The sequence below is a fragment of the Camelus ferus genome, chromosome 7 (genome assembly GCF_009834535.1).
Source record: "Camelus ferus isolate YT-003-E chromosome 7, BCGSAC_Cfer_1.0, whole genome shotgun sequence".
In the NCBI taxonomy this organism is placed as follows: domain Eukaryota; kingdom Metazoa; phylum Chordata; class Mammalia; order Artiodactyla; family Camelidae; genus Camelus; species Camelus ferus.
In genome coordinates, this window is record NC_045702.1 from 15,734,735 (window position 1) to 15,747,333 (window position 12,599).

The 12,599-nt window shown below is 39.9% G+C and overlaps 1 protein-coding gene across 8 annotated transcripts in view; it reads right to left on the bottom strand.

The window, feature by feature from the left end:
* Nucleotides 1-12,599, bottom strand: part of ATP6V0A4 (ATPase H+ transporting V0 subunit a4) — a 70,164-nt gene that overhangs the window by 42,749 nt on the left and 14,816 nt on the right. The window contains exon 1 of one of the 8 annotated variants that reach the window (XM_006185338.3): nt 1,277-1,451. The exons of the other annotated variants lie outside the window; for them this stretch is intronic. The gene's annotated coding sequence lies outside the window, so the exon portion shown is untranslated. Of the gene's footprint in view, nt 1-1,276; nt 1,452-12,599 lie in introns of those variants that run through there. 8 annotated transcript variants of the gene reach the window in all.

Below are 12,599 nucleotides of genomic sequence, written 5' to 3' on the forward strand. Positions count from 1 at the left end.
AACAAAAACAAGGTAGTACTTTTCACCACCTATCAGATTGGCAAAAGATGAAAAAATATGATGAAGAACTCAAGTTTAAACAAAACAAAAAAACCCCTCAAGTTTGTGGAGGGTACAAGGAAGCAAACACACTGTCATACTCTTAGTGAAGTGTAAATTTGTACAGCTTTCTCATAGAGCAATTTGTCAATATTTATCAAATACTGTATTACTCTCCATGACCCAAGATTTCCACTGCTCATCACCCAGCTAAATGGAGACGTGTGGGGAAATGGATGCACAAGCATGTTTCCAATAACATTGTATATAATAATTATAGAAAATGGATCTAACGTAGATATCCATCAACAGATTAAACTGATACAACAGAACCCTGCGCAGTAGGCAGGAATTAAATAAATCTGTACGTTCTCTATAAGGAAAAAGACTATTCACCTAGAATCCATTCTCATCAAAGACCCTCTGGACTGCCCTACTGCTGCCAAACCAAGTTGTTTTCCCCAAAGTCCAACCTTCTGGAAGAACTATCACACCCTCCAGAGGGGCCCCCTTTTCCTCCTGTCATTCTGTAAGGGATAGAGGAGCTGCTATTTGCCAGACACTGGGTTTATCCCTCCTGTCTTATCCTTCCATTGTCCCATTTTCCCACAGGATAAAATCTAAAGCCCTAGACGCAGCCAACCAAGGGCTGCAGGCATCATCTGCCCTCTGCCCTCGTCTCGACTTCATCTCTCCTAACACACGGAATTTCTCCACAAGCCCCCTATGGACACTGAGGTCCCCTAGATCTGGGACCTCAACCTCCCTACCCCACAGCCCCACGCCTCACACCTCCTCCCGGGCCTCAGTCTGAGGGTCCTCTTTCCCCATAAGCCTGTCCAGATCCCATCAGCACCCCCGGTGAACTAAGCCCCCTCCTGTAAGCTCCCAGAACACAAACCATCTGCAATTACTTTGCTTAGTGTCTCTTTTGGCCACTAGCCAGAAAAATCCACGCGGTTAGAATTACGTTTGTTTTTCACTCTCACCAGTCTAGTTCAATCACAAAGAAGATGCTCAAAAAATATTTCCCGGTTTATTGACTAGAGGCTAGACGTCCCCCCTCCGCGCTGAATGCGGAGTCCAGTCTTCCACGTTTGCCTTGTGACACGAGATGAATGAACTTTTCCTTCTGCCCTTTCTGGTGAATGAGGCCAGGTTTTCACAGAAAAGAGACAGAAGACGTTAGCTTCCTGCACCAAAAAAAGAGCACCAAGGAAAGACCCTTCCTTCCTACCCTAGCCTTGTCGGAGCAGGTCCTGGCCGGAGGTCTCGGGGGTGCCTCGGGGCTGCGGTTCTCCGGCGGCTGCCTTCGCCCGACCTCCAGCGGGGAGCCCGGGCCGCAGCAGCAGGGCCGCGGCGGTCGCGGCTCGCGAGTGGCGGGCCGGATGGGACCAGCCCGGCCGGGGATTCCGCCGGCAGCCTCCCCGCGGCGACGGGCCCCTCCCGGCGGCCGCTCCTCGCCGGGCGCCCGCGGGGCCCAGAGGTGGCTCTGTTGTGTCAACACCGGCCTGTCCTGTCCGGGGTGAGGACAAACCTGCCCCGCCGGCCGGCCCTGCTCAAACCCCGTCCCTCCCCCGCCCCCCCACCCCACCCCGTGCCCTCGGCCTCGACCTTGGGGCCCCACCAGGAAGCAGGGACTTTCTTCCCTAAGGAAAGTGACTTACCCCCGGGGAAGCCGAGGGTTTGGAAAGCAGGGCCCTAGAGACCGCCTTCTGAGATGCCTACTAAGCACGCTAGAACACTCCTTCCTTTCATCGTAAAAATGAAGTGACAGTGAGAAATAGCTTTGGAACCAAAAAAAAAAAAAAAAAAAAAATCACATTCACAGCCCGATCAACAGTTAATTTCCCCCAAACAAATTAAATTCAAAGGAGAATAGACAGACATCCTTACACAGAGCCTAGGGCTAAAATACAGCTTCCCTGAGGCCCAGGTAAGTGGGGGCCAGTGGGGGGATTTGCCCTTTTCTTACCGAGGACTGCTGTCTTTCTCATCTATGGGGCGGGGGGGGGGGGGGGCAGAGCAGCCAATTAGGTGTGTTTCTCTTGGCCCAGGGGTTACTCTGCAGGGGCTGCTCCCCAGGTGGGGTGGGCCAAGCCCCCACGGCACCGCCTGGATGTCTGTAAAATGGACCTTAAAATAAGGAGCGAGTGCTTTTTGGCTTTTTACACTTTATAGTGGAAAAAATTAAAGCATCTGAGCAAGTACGGAGACTAGTTTGAGGAAGCCCCGTGTGCATACCACTCAGCATCAACAGTTGTTGAATTTTGTAACATCTAATCCCCACCCACTTCTCCTACCCACCCTAGACTATAGTATTTTTTTTCAGCCCAGACTTTTAAAGTAAATTCCATACATCGTATTATTTCTTTCAAAATATTTAAATATCAAAGTATTCAAAAGATAAGGATTCTTCCATGAATTTGTTATGCCCACACACACACATTATACTATGGGTCACACCTAAAATTCAGCAATAATTCCTTAATATCAAATATCCCATCAGTGTTCAGATTTCTCAGGTTGTCTGAGATTTGCCTTTTTCCGTAAACCCCCCAGGTGATTCCTAGTGATTAAATCAGAACCATTGCTTTTGAGAACACAGGGTGAAAAATCTAACTTTAGCTGGGGACGGAGCAGGGAAGGGTAGGGTGTAGGGAGGATGGAAACAATCAGCAAAGAAGAAGCAGCAATTTTGAATCTGGGGCCGTGGAGACCGGAGCATGTGAGGACCCCATAGGAAAGGTACTGCTTGGATTTCTTAAGCAGCAGAGCTTGGCCACACCCAGCCATCCCAACAGGGCAGATCCACTCAAGACTCACCTGGGCAAAGCTACAAAGACTGAACTCAGGATTCCCAAAGCAGAGCAGGAAGACTAGAAGAGAAAACTTGAAAAGGCATCACCAGTGTTGACTCTGCTTCTCCCACCCTAAAAGCTCTGGAGACAAGAGGTGCCTGGCCCAATTAGTGCCCCCCTCTTTTTGCTCCTCCGCCTGCCCACCTCCATTCCGCTTTTCACCCCCACTGGGATATGCTGTGTCTTCCGGTCAGCTACTGTTCCGGATAGAACAGTAGCTCTCAAGGGTCCTGGTGCTCACAAATCACTGAGAAGCAGATAGAGAAAAAGTCCATCTTGATGGTTAAGAGCAAAGATCCAATCTGCCTGAATCAGGAACCCATCTCTGCCTTTTACCATGTATGACCTTGGGAAAGCTATTTAAACCCAGGACCTTAGTGTCCCCATCTGTAAAATACAGTAGGATCTTAGATATTTATTTAGCATGTGGAAGTATAAGAAGGAGAGGTTATGTTAAGGTCTGATTTTTCTCCTAAAGCCTCAAATCAAAGGTGCTTAAGATCAGCATTCTCACAGGACACTGGCAGGACTATACATTACTGCAATCTATCTGAAAAGCAATTTGCATGTCCCTGGACCCAATGATCCCACTTTAGGAAGTTCTCTTTAAAACATCTTTTAAGGAAGTTGTGATATATTCATACAATGGAATACTATTCAGCCATAAAAACTGACAACATAACGTCATTTGCAGCAACATGGATGTCCCTGGAGAATGTCATTCTAAGTGAAGTAAGCCAGAAAGAGAAAGAAAAATACCATATGAGATCGCTCATATGTGGAATCCAACAAAAAAGAAAGAAAGAAAGAAAGAAAGAAAGAAAGAAAGAAAGAAAGAAAGAAAGAAAGAAAGAAAGAAAGAAAGAAAGAAAGAAAGAAAAAGGACATAAATACAAAACAGAAACAGACTCCTAGACATAGAATACAAATTTGTGGTTGCCAAGGGAGGTGGGTGGGAAGGGATAGACTAGGAGTTCAAAATTTGTAGATACTGACAGGCATATGCAGAATAGATAAACAAGATTATGCTGTATAGCTCAGGGAAATATATACAAGATCTTGTGGTAGCTCACAGCAGAAAAAAAATGTGACAATGAATATATATATGTTCATGAATAACTGAAAAATTGTGCTCTACACTGGAATTTGACACAACATTGTAAAATGACTATAACTCAATAAAACAATGTTAAAAATAAATAAATAAATAAAACATCTTTTAAGGATATAAACCAAAATTTAACTACAATCACATTTACTGTAGCATTATTTGTAATAAGTGTGTAATTGTAAAAGATCTCAATTCTTTCATCTGTTCAGTAAATATTTATTGAGAGGCTACTACATGCCTCCATCTGGGTGCTGAGGACAGGGCAGTAGATAAGAGACAAGGGCCTTCTCTTCATGAAGCGTATGCCCAGACGAAGGAGATAAATAGTAACAAATTCCAGTAAACAATTAATAAGTTAGCAAGGTATTGCAGATTATGAAAAGCTCAATCGTAGAAAGATAGGCTTTAGAAAAGTGGAGTGACTATTTTAGATAAGTGGTCAAGGAAGGCCCCTCTCATTTGGGAGGAGGTGACATTTGAGCTGAGACGTGGAAGATGGAAATGAGCCAGTTTTGCTAAAAGAAGCTGCTAGAAGGGTATTCTAGGTAGCAGGAACTGTGGGGTGCAAGAGTAGGGGTGTGACCTCATCACAAGAGCTCGTGTATCTGTGGAGTACTTCCCATGTGCTGGTCACTGTCCTCATGACTGCAGAACACATTTAAGTACTTTACACATTTTAACCCATGTAATCTTCTTAACTCTAGGAGGCTGGCAGTCTTCTTATTCTCATGTTACACATGAGGAAATAGAGGCACAAAGAAGCTAAGTAGTTTGCCCAAGGTCATACAGTCACTCATGACAGGTCATCTGACACCAGAGTCCTTGTTTATCGCCACTGTGTGATATTGACTCATGGTCAGAAAAGGTTCAACATGTTCAAGAGACAGAAGGAGGCCAGTGTGGCTGGAATATGTGAGGGGTGGGGGGTGGGAGTCTTATGAGGACTGTCAAGTGGAGGCAGGGGCCAAGCTCTGAGAGAGTTGATGGGCCAATAAGAAATTTGGATTTTATTCTAATGATCTTGGGACGCCCTTGGGAAATTTGAAGCAGGGGAGTGACATTACCTGATCCATATTTTTAAAAAATTACTTGGACTTCTGTTCCTGGAAAGATGGAATAGAATGCTTTTTCTCCCCAGTAAGTAAAACTAAAAACACTCAGCATTATATATACAACAAATAATAGTAGACTCCAAAAGGTAGAGAGAAGACAGAACTTCTAGAGACCCTGAGATCTGAGGAACAGCACAGAGGTGGGTTCTCTGGATTTTCTTTACCTCATATATTCTAGACATGTTGCTGCAGAAGCCAGCAAGATATGCAGACCAAAAAAGTTCCAAAGAGAGCCTTCTCTCTCTAACCAAAGGACCAGGAAGGAGGCAGCCTTCCCAGAAAGAAGACTTTCAGATAGTGATCACTCTCATCCAGCCAAACATCCCAGAAAAAGAACAGTGGCCCATGGCCACCAGTGCCTAGCCGCCTACCCTTCACCCAGCTATGCCAAGCAGCCACCCTCCCAGTGTGGTGTCAGAGAAGGCCAAGGGGGAGCCTGAGCTCCCAGCCCACCTGGGGTAACAAGACCCTCCTGTTAGCCTGTGTTGGGGTGCTGTCAGAGGACACTCAATTAGGGATTAACAGATACACAGAACTCTATATAAAACATAAACAGCAAGGACTGACTGTGTGGCACAGGGAACTATACTCAATATCTTATAGTAACCTATAATGAAAAAGACACTGAAAAAAATATATATATAACTAAATCACTTTGCTCTACACTTGGAACTAACACAATATTGTAAATCAACTACATGTCTATAAAAAAATACATTTTTTTTAAAAAAAAGAGACAATCAGAACTTTCACTTCTGCCCATTGGTAATGAGGCCACCCTTCCACTGGGTCGTGGATGTCATGTGAGGAACAGTAACCAGGCACTTCTGCTCCTCCCAGCCAGGGTGGTGCTGGGACCCAGGGTAGGCCATCCCAACATGTGCCTCAATGGCTTATTGATTATTTTGAATTAAAGTTACTTAAGAAACGGCCCACTCAAGGGGACACTGACTCTCCATCTGTCTTCCTGAAAGCAAGAAGTAAATCCCTCATGTGAAAGGTGCCCTCCCTGCGTCTGGAAGTGGAAGGACACCCTTATCACCAGAGACACAGAATTCAGGCCGAGAAGCCTATATAAACAAACCTTGTGACTTCTTTAACTTACTACCCCAAGCCCAAACTCTGTTTAGATTCTTCACTAATTGGGCACCCAAAACTGAAATTTTTTCACTCTGTCAATTCCTCATATATTTCTTGTCTCTTTGTCTAAAAAGTATAAAAGCTGCCCACTTTGGCCTCTTCTTATGTTCCATTTCTACAGGACCTCCATGCACATGGATTAAAGTCAAGTACTGACACCCTGCTTCATCCTGAGCAACACTTTTATCGATCGATGGCATTGCTGCATTTTTTTAAATTGAAGTATAGTCAGTTACAATGTGTCAGTTTCTGGTGTACAGCATAATGTCCCAGTCATGCATATACATACATACATTTGTTTTCATATTCTTTGTCATGAAAGGTTGTTACAAGATTACTGCATATTTCATTTGTTTGTTTGAACAAAAGATTTCTCCATTAAAGAGAAGTATGAAAACTAGAGAGGGGAAAAAAAAGAAATAAAAAACAAACTACTCTGAAAGCTGCATGAAGAAACAATTTGTAATGGACAAGAGAAGAAGCTGGTTTGTCAGGAAGATACCTGAAATGATTTCCTTGAGAGCTAGTGGTTCATCCTTATGCTGTAATTGGTAAAAAGAATGAAGCAGCCTTTATATACATCATATTACAGATTTTTAGCTGTTTAATCATTTTTGTGATATATATATGTGTGTGTATATATATATATATATATATAATTTTGTAAGAATAAATTGCAGAAATTTGGGATGAAGAGATTTTAAGAAGTTAGAAATAATATAAATGTTCCATAGGGAACTGATGAAATAAATTATGACACAGCTATGTGATAGAATACAGTACAGCTATTAAAACAGCACCAAAAGCATCCTACTAATAAGGAAATCTGTTCTTGGTACATGTGTTGATGAAAAAGTATTTTATGAAACTGTATACATAGTATTGATGGCAAGTTGAAATTATAATGGAGTGATCACAGTTCATGCATACAAAAATGGAGATGGGTGACCACTGAGGATCTGGTCTGACACCACTGAGAACTTGAACTTTCTTTGAACTGTACCAGATTCAAGGACACCACCAGCCGTGTTCAGAACAACACCCGCCAAAACCAGCAAACTTATGGTCTATGCAACCATTTTCCACCCCAACCAATCCTACTTAACAGGGACCCTTACTTCTTGCCAGCTGCAATTATAAATCTAGATAAACAAATCACGTAACTAACCATAACCTTGCCTTTTTTGCCTTTAAGTCTCCCCTATTTTGTAGTCCCACAGAACACAATTCAAGTGCTTCTTGAATTTGTGTCTCCTGAGCTATAGTCCTAACAAACCCCAAATAAACACTTTTTTTATTTCAGTCATGTCTCTCTTTCTAAAATTGTGAATATACTTGGAGTTTTCTTAGTGTCAACACTCTTTGAGAGTACAGTGATTTTTTTGTTTATTTGTTCGTTTATTTTTCCATCTTGAGATTTGGGTTCCAGGTTTTGGTGCATATTCAGAATAATGGGAAGTTCTTATAGAGAAAAGTCAAAGAAAGATGATCCCCACTCTCAACCTTAGGAATCCCTGCTAGCTTTATGTTTAACATCTGTGGACCCTCATCTTGTAACGACTTATCTAAATGGGTTCATGTAACCTGGAATGACTTAAATTCTATTGGCCAAAATGGGGAACTTGCAAAGTTCCCAAATTAGTCTATTTTCATGCATGACTGCAAATGTTCCAGAACCAGACAAGTAACAGGAAGCACATTTTAATTAGTGTCTAGAGGCCTCTAAATCTAACAATGAGAAAATTGCCTCCCTCCAAGCTCTATATGAAAAGTTGACTCACTGTCTCTAAACTTGAAAAATTCTGCATCTACTCCATCCTTTTACCCACCTCTTTCCAAACTCATATTTTTTCTATCTGACTGATCCGCCTCCCTTGTCCTCCACCTGACCCCCTTCCTCCTTTTCCTCCTTGACTCCCATGTCCTGGTAGCCCCTTTTAAAAATAAGCCCACTGGACAAGGGGGAAAATCTGCCCTATCACCTCAGCAATTCCTCAGGCCTTCCTACAAATAATCAGAAAATAAATCAGCTAGAAGACAGTATTCAAGAACTAAGAACTGTTTCTGTCTTGCAAATCTCAACAAAACCAGAAATACAACAACTAAAAACAAGTCAAGACCCACCTGTCTTCACCATCCCCGAGGCCTCGTCTATTCCTCTCAAAATGATTGTAGGTATTATAAAAGGTCAGGATATTAGAGCAAAACTGTCCTGTACTTAAAAAAATACTTACCCTAAGACTTATAATGATAGATACATTTTCTTTCTCCATCCCATAAAATTATAAATCTTATTTCTTTGAAATGTAAACACAGCCCTCATTGCCCGAGACTGCAGCCTTGCCTCAATCAATAAAACCTAAAACTTAAAAATAAAGAAAAGAAGAAGAAGGAGAGAGGCTTTTTAAACACAAACTGCTAAAAGGAGTCTCTTGCCCAAAGAGCCTCCTTAAAATTGCTTGCCAAGGGCAAAGATGGATCTTTAAAGTCTTCTCCAGAAATAAGACTTCAGCCGTCTGAGTGAGTAATCTAATTTATTCCCACTGTTACTTACAAACTAGTGAATTTTGTGCTGTATCCAATTCATCACTAAGATTTTAAAATGAAAACTATGAGATCTCTGGTTCTGTCTGTCTCTATATTACCTCTGGATGATATCGCCAAAATTAGTTTGTAAAAAGAGCACTATTTAATTGGCTTAAACAAAAAAGCACATATGTGTGTGTGTGTGTGTGTGTGTGTATATATATATATATATATATATCTCCTCAGAAATGTAACAGAAAGTAACCCAAATGCTTTTCAGGCTCATGTGATCTAGGAAAATATTCAGTATTAAAGCTAGCTTACATTTGTTGGTTTAATTAATATAGACATATCCTTAGAGTCATCAAAATTAAATATAATTCTTTCATTGTATCTAGATTTACTCCAAGTCAGTAATCTCATGTTATCTCTGTTGTGAAATTTGTCAGCAAGAAAAATAACTTGGTATGATGATATTTTCATAATTAGTGAAATAGATATAAATGAGATAAGAGTTTTTAGGTAAACTCTTTAAAAATAATTATGTTTTATGGTAGGTCCACCTAAAAATAATTTCCCCAAATCTTTTGATAAATTAAAATCTTAGAGTTTTGCTAAATTAAATGAGAATTCATTAAATGTCAAGATCATTTCCAAATAAGATGAAATGCTGAAGCATAAAATCTAAGAAGAAAAGGTATAAGGAATGGGTATGTTTTTTGTTAAGGAAAATACAGTGATTTTGTCCTAAAGCTGTTTATTTCTAAATGAGAAATAAAATAAGGGACAAGTTAAAATGGACACAGAACGTTGTTAAAGGTTTACTGAAAAACAGAGGATATCTTTAAAAAGGAATGTTACGTGTGGTCAGAACTGGATAAGATTGAAGTAAGCTTAATTAAGTAAATGAGTTTTAATATAAAAAATAAGCTGGTCAGATTAGAATTTAGATTTCTCTCTGTTAAAAGGACAAAAAAAAATTTTTCCCTGTTGGTCTGCTCTTGATAGTGACAGATTGTAAAGAGTTTCTCTTTCCCTTTGAGACGTCTGTCTAGAAATAAAGGGGAAAAGAGATCTTGTATCTTTTCAAAGTGGTCACTTATGCTTTGTGTAGTCTTCATTCAGTCTTTAACTACTTGAGTAAAACTAGTCCTCTCAATATTAAAAGAGCTGGGTTTTGCTCAAAACTATATAGCCTTCTATATTTGAAATTTTCAATTGTTATTTTGGTTAAATAAATAATTAAACATTGTTTCACACTGACCTATTTAACTGAGTGTTTTAAAACCTTTTTGATCCCACTCCTGGGCATATATCCAGAGGAAACTCTAACCCAAAAAGACACATGCACCCAATGTTCACAGCAGCCAAGACATGGAAACAACCTAAATGTCCATCAACAGATGACTAGATAAAGAAGACATGATATATTTATATAATGGAATACTACTTAGCCATAAAAAAGAAGAAAATATCACCATTTGCAGCAACATGGATGGACCTAGAGATTATCATACTAAGTGAAATAAGTCAGATAGAGGAAGACAAATATCTTATGATATCACTTATATGTGGAATCTAAAAAAGGACACAAATGAACTTATTTACAAAATAGAGACAGACTCACAGACACAGAAAACAAACTTATAGTCACCAGAGGGGGGAGTGGGGGGAGGAATAAATTGGAAGTTTGGGATTTGCAGATACTAACTACTGTATATAAAATAGATGAACAGCAAGGTCTTACTGTATAGAACAGGGAACTATATTTAATACTTTATAAAGGCCTATAATGAAAAAGAATATGAAAAGGAATATATATATGTATAACTGAATCACTATGCTGTAGATCAGAAATCAACATAACATTGTAATCTAACTATACCTCAATTAAAAAAAATTTTTTTTTGATATTATTGATAGACTTCCCAAAGTTCAAATTCTAGGTAAAGTCTTTTGGCTTACAGCTCACTTTGAGATATTTCTCTCTCCTTATAAAAAGAGAGCTGTTAAACCAATTAGGCATATTTGATATATTAAATTACATGGGAAGCTTTACCAAATAAGAAGTAACATTAAGCCTTCTTTGTGTTGTGCCTGTATAGGTATTTTTGTAAGTGTTCCAAAAATTGTATGAAATTCCTGGCAATCTATTTCCTGACATAAAATATTATCTGTCATCAAAATTGAGGCTCACACTAAAGGGACCAAATTCGAGTATCAGTGAAAGGCCCTCGGTGACTTTCACGTAAAGACAGCAGCAACAGAATCTGCAAAGATTATGGTACATATGGATGAAGTCAATTCTACTTCTGCAAAAAAAAAAAAAAAAATTAACCCCTCATAGCCAGACTGTTGCCATCCTGATGTCCTTGTAATATGGCAACAGTCTGCTCCTGCATCAGAGAAATTAAGATTGGTAAACAAAAAAAAACAGATTTCTTTTGTGTAACACAGGGAAATATATTCAATATCTTATAATAATCTTTAATGAAGAATATGAAAACAAATATATGTATGTATATGCATGACTAGGAAATTGTGCTGTACACCAGAAGTTGACACATTGTAACTGACTATACTTCAAAAAAAAAAAAAGTTGGGTAAACAATTCCTATAAATTAAACAAACAGTCAGGACTATGGGAAACCCAAGACAGCCGCTTTGTTCTTCCCAGTTCCCTGGCAAGCCCCTTTGTTTGTTTGGTGAGTTAATACCTTCACTTGCTGCAAGCTGATGCCTTCACAATGGGGGAAAAATACTATTAGAAAACGTGTTTTCCACTTGGGATACACATTCCACAATCTCCAGTGATCAAGGCACCCACTTCACTGGGCAAATCATACAAAGCCTAAAAAAAACCTTGCAAACGTTTTGGAACTATCACTGTCCCCATCACCCTCAATCATCAGGCAAGGCCAACAGAACTAATGGAAAAACTGGACTCAAGCAGAACAAGAATTCATTACATGGGACTGAATGAGCTGATAAATATGATTATAAATTTTGTGACTTTTTGTCTAACATGTTATTTTTTTCAATCTTTTTTTTTTCTTTTCTAAGGCTTACAGCAATTTGGTAAACTATACCTCTGTAAGGCATACCTCTACAGCATACCTCCGTAGAATCAAGACATTTTTTTTCTCCCTACCTGATCCCTCCAGAATTCAGAAACTCTCAAACTACAACTGCCCTTTTCCTGAAGTCCTGAAAACGGAAAGTAGACAACTGGATATAAATTTGAGAGAAATTGCCAGGACAACTCATATTTAAACAATCCTTGTGCCTGTTACTGTGTGAGCCACTCAGAAAGTTTACCTAAATATCCAATGACGTCATCAGAGACATATCAAACTGCAAAAGATGCTTCGACTCTGACTTCTAAACCTGGGGCTCAGAAACTGGTTTATAATTTGATCTAACCATTAACCTTTGTTTTTCTTTTGTTTCCATAGAAACTGCCTTGTATTAAATACCTGATTACTTGTACCATAGGCCTGGCTTTGGGAGCCCGCTTGCCTCCTAAAATGAGATACTACTGTTCAAATGAACTGATTTGTTTTCAAAATTAACAGTTGGTTCAAACAAATGGAAGACTAATAATCCATTCTCTCTCTCCACAGTCACCAGCTCAGCTTTTAATATGTAAAACTTCCAGAGATGTTTCAGAGGAGGGAACTGTTGGGGCTCAGGGTAGGGTACCCCAAAAAGGTGCCTCAATGGTATACTGATTATTTTCAATTAAAGTCACTTTAAAAACAGCCAGTGCAAGAGGGACACTCTAACCCTCCTTTCTGTCTCCCTAAAAAC